This window comes from Aptenodytes forsteri, unplaced genomic scaffold (genome assembly GCF_000699145.1).
Source record: "Aptenodytes forsteri isolate BGI_AS27 unplaced genomic scaffold, ASM69914v1 Scaffold287, whole genome shotgun sequence".
Taxonomy (NCBI): Eukaryota; Metazoa; Chordata; class Aves; order Sphenisciformes; family Spheniscidae; genus Aptenodytes; species Aptenodytes forsteri.
Genome location: NW_008794854.1, coordinates 124,904 through 129,863, shown reverse-complemented (window position 1 = coordinate 129,863; position 4,960 = coordinate 124,904).

The following is a 4,960-nucleotide window of genomic DNA, read 5'->3' as shown; positions in this document are numbered from 1 at the left end:
TCCTATGAAGAAAGGCTGAGAGAGTTGGGGTTGTTCAGCCTGGAGAAGAGCAGGTTCCATTGCGGCCTTTCAGTACTTAAAGGGGGCTTAAGAAAGACAGAGACTTTTTACCAGGGCCTCTAGTGACAGGACAAGGGGCAATGGTTTTAAACTAAGAGGGTAGATTTAGATTAGATATAAGGAAGAAATTCTTTACAATGAGGGCGGTAAGACACTGGAAGGGGTTGCCCAGAGAAGCTGTGGATGCCCTGTTATTGAAGTGTTCAAGGCCAGGTTGGCTGGGGCTTTGAGCAACCTGATCTAGTGGAAGATGTCCCTGCCCATTGCAGAGGGGTTGGACTAGATGATCTTTAAAGGTCCCTTCTGACCCAAACCATTCTGTGGTTCTGTGATTGCATGATTAGCTGATTTTTGTTCTTGGAAGAGCTAGGACTGAGGTACACTACGTCTTCTCTGATGCCTTTTCGAAGAGGAAACCTCCAGTTCCCATTTCTTGAATCCCCAGCAAAGCTCACGGGCCAGGCTGGTCCAAGGCAGAACCAGATGAAAGCCTAGGTGCTATTTACCTGTAGTGGGGGCTCCAGTTCTGAGTCATGCAATGACATCCCACTGTTGATTCCTTTTGCAAACAAACAAGCAAACAAGAAAGGAAGTGGAAAAGAGAACTGACCTATCTCATACCACAGATACCTTTGCTGCTGCATCATGCTGGGCAGGGCCTGCATCCCCACATGGGGATGGGGCCACATCTGCAGGGATGCCGCATCATGGCAGGGAAGAGCCATGAAAAAGGCACTCAAGTCTTTGTGTGCTCATGGCCTAGACTTGTGTTAATACAGTTACTGGGGTGAGCAAGCAGGAACAAGAGCAAGTGGTATATTGAACCTCGAGTGTCATATCAAGGGGGGGAAATGGATTACTGATTACAGGTTTGAAGAGATCCTAACGGTTTCATGTACCAAAAGAGGAAGAATTGTGTCGATCCTATAGCTGCCTCCTCTGGGCAATACAATTTTTAGCCGCTTCTGCAACGCAGTGCCACATGTGCTCTTGTTAATTACAGCTAATTGAGGCAGGAAGTGATCTAAAGATATTTGCCTATGGACTCCCTTATTATCAGAGAACAGAGTTTTCAGAGGACCTAAATATTGTGGGAGCACATATACCATTGACACCCAATAAAAACTGATGCTTCTGAGTCACTGAGCTGCTTCTGAAAATCCTGTTCATGAATCTTTAGGATACAGCTGCAACAGGGGGTGATGGCTAGACCTGAAAGCCCTGCATGCCCACCGCAGCCGTTCACATGTAGAGATGCAGATAGGATCGCATATGTTGCAGATCTGTGGAGAATACACAGACAGCAGGCAGCCTGGCAGCTCTTCCTCACTGCTTGTTATAAGTTGTTGCTTTATGGGATCAAGGTGACCATGCAGAACAGAGGCAAGGATCCTAGAAATCTTTGCTAATGAATGTATGCACATGCAAGCATAGCAAAAAGTAACAAGCTGTAAGTGGTTGGGTATCTGTCATTGGTGATTAATATATCCATTCATAGATGAACCCGAACTGAACATGGCCAGGTGCTGTCCTCTTAGGTGGGACAGATGGGATCTTAATGGAAGGTTCCTCTTTCTCTGTCTTAACAGGAGTTACTATCATTTATAGTGTTAGCACTATGCTACCTATGCATTAATCCTCATTGGCTTTTATAGGCGAGCCTTATCAGAGTATGTATTTTTGGCAAGACAATGAAACCACCCTAGTTTCATATTAAAGCTTTTCATGTCAATGGCAGTTTCATTTAAAGAAACTAATAATATCCCCTAAAAATCCTAGATACCAGCAAAAGATTCCCCAGAGCTGCAGCCATCAGCAAGAATAAGACTTTAAGGGTTTGCGTTGCCCATGGGTGAGTCATGAAGAAGTCGATGTGTGTCAGCCTGCGCTAAGACATAGGCCTGCGTTAGCCTAAGTAGGGCCATGGCAAAGCTTTGGCAGTGGTGCCAGTACCTATGGCAGTTCTTGTAGCTGTGGTGCCAATGACTGTGAGTTTTGGCAGCTCACACTAGACAGGGAAAGAAAGTCAACCCAGAAACAAAATTAAAATCTCTTAAAACTGCCAGGTGTCCCAGTCTTTCTGTTTGGGCAGCTCTACCAGTTTCTCGTAGGTAAACTGTACATTTGCCTCCTGCCTTTATCAACAGCTCCTGAAGCCCCCAATGAGAACTGTCAGGGAGAAGTAACAGGATATAAGTGCCTAAATACCTTTTCCAATCTAGGCCTAAATAACTAACAAAAGCAATAAATAAAGTGCATCTAAACAAGTGTCTTAATATCAGATTTATGTAAGTATCAGGTGTTGAAGCATATGCTATGATACCTAGGAAACCAGTCTTATTTAGCTAAGTCTCCAAAACAACAGAACATTATCAATCTCAGTGCCAACTTATTTACTTGTAATGCAACTGAGTGGCCGATAGAGGCAGGGTAAAACTGGTCCCACAGTGAATCGTTTCCACACCAGTATTTCCGCGTAGACACCAGTTAAGGCAGCCTGTCCAAGTTATGGACCGTGAGATGAGATCAGCACAGTGGAACAAGACACATGCCAATACGCTTGGAGAGGATGCACCCTGTTACTTTTACAGTTAAATAACAAATTTATGCGAAAATAGTGCATTTGTTTCACACAGTGCTTAATCTACATACCATCTCTTAGACAGTAAGGTTACTAAGTTCAGACCTGCTTTAGGTATTTGAGGAACTATTGTTATAGGCACTGTTTTCAGCTTAGCTCTGCAAGTTCTCTCTATTGTGGGTTTTTTACTAGCCAGTTGCTGAAGTTAAGAAAACAGACTAAACCCCATGTATTTCCACAAGCAGTGGGATTAACAAGCCTGGTTTCCAATGGACGTGTGTCCTGCAGTCCAGGTGCCCCAGCACGATAAACACCCCTCAGGGAGTCATCAGCTCTTGCCCCCTGTGACTTCTCACTATACCATATTTCCCTATCTGCCTGGCTGCGCCAGAGATGAGACGGACCATGGTTAGGTGCATCGGTTGTGCAACCACAGATTCTTGGAATGGAAGACAATGATTAATGCCTAAGAGGTACCATTAATTTAGATTTTTCTCTTATCCCAACTGATTGGGATTGCTGATTTTTATGAGACTGAAAGGAACTTCCCATCTTTAAGATTACTATTCATCTGTCAAATTTAGCTGAAATCAGTCAAGTGGGTTTTGAAATTATTGGGGAGAAGAGAAGTTGTATAAATGACAGTGAAAGTCTTATTTCTGTGAAGAGGATAACAGCAAGCTTACCAAGTTGGTACAGTGTCTGTCAGGGACTGTAACCAAGTTCTTTCGGTGAATACTCAAAGCTGTTATGTACAGAACTGAGAATTAACAGAGGAAGTATGGGCAGATGGTGTACAGTGATGGCATTTCTGTCACTATCTCTGTTCATCAGATTCAGTTAAAATATTAAATGGGAGCACAATCAAAATTGTGGAAGCTAGAGTAAAGATCCTACATGTCTCTCCCTGGAGGCTGTGGGATAAAGTCACAAAGATCTTAAAGTCTTTAAAGGAGGTAAAAATTTAAGAACCTCATCCTTGTGGGGAACCTCATTCTTGTGGGCTCCAAAGAGGAGAAAGGAGACTGCTGACCTTGCTCCAGTTTTGTTTACATCTTAAGTCATTTGTAGTTAGCATTTAGAGGTTAGCAAGCTGTTTTTGGAAAAAGGTTCTCCTCTCTTTGCAGGGTCCTTGCCATCTCCTAATGCCTGCAGCCTATCAAAGATGAGACACATACAGCAGGATGGATTGTTCTACTGGCTGTCCTCGTATGGAAGATTGCCAAAGAATACAGTTTCTGTACTCTGATGTGCTTTAATTTGCATTGTGCTAGCAGTTTGTTTGAAGAGAACTGAGGTTACATATCAAACACAGAAGTATAGATTTTCCTTTCTGTCAGAGGGATTGGATTTCCAGTCACTCATAAGATTCATTGTCTTGGAGGTGTTTTCAGCAACTGCCATATAGACAAAAAGGCAGTCTTTAGCATGGCTTTTGGCAGGCTTACCATCCAAGTATGGGGTCAGCACAAGATTAAGATCCAGATCTACTTTACTGGGCTAAACACAGGTATCTCCAGTGTAGACACCCACTTTTGAGGTAGCCTCCTTCAATAATCAAAACAGAGTTCATCAGTATTATCACTGCATTGTGACTATGATTCATTTCATCTGAAAATGATGCCTGAAGACATGAAGTCCCCATCTAAGATGCCTAAAATGACCACTCACACCCTAAAAGTGACTGTCTCTCAAATGGCTAGAAATAGAGCATAGATGACTACCCCAGATGGAGACATCCCTTGCTGCCTATTGGCAGTGAAGAGTTTAAAAGGCATGCTAGCCAGCTGCACTCAATTAAATGTAATGTCAGATATTTGCCTGAGCTGCCATCAGTCCTCCTTTTATTCTTCCATCAATTATAGTAGCAGCTATTTGTGCTTTCCAAGTGCCCATCCAGAATACGTGAGCAGTGGCTGGACTTCCACTGCGCATGCCTCAACAGATACGTAGCTAGCATGCTACAAGCCATTGATCGGTTTATCTAACAGCCTTTTTCAGGGGAAAGGTAGAAAGTACCTTTGGTACTGTTGTGGTTTAACCTCAGCCGGCAACTAAGCCGAAACCAGGACAGTGGTGCTTAGTTTTCTGCTGATTAGCCACTCAAGTCCCATATTTTCCAGTACAACCTCATTAACCACCCGCTCCACTTTCCATCCTTTGATATAACACACAGATATCATCCTTAGTCTATATGGACCACCCTTGTGGAATGTCTGTAAAATGTCCAGAAATGTCCACGAAATATCTACTGAGTTCATTTAGTCCGTGACTTTGGGCTCCATCTGTTATGGTGGTCACTCAGGACAGGAGAGGTGG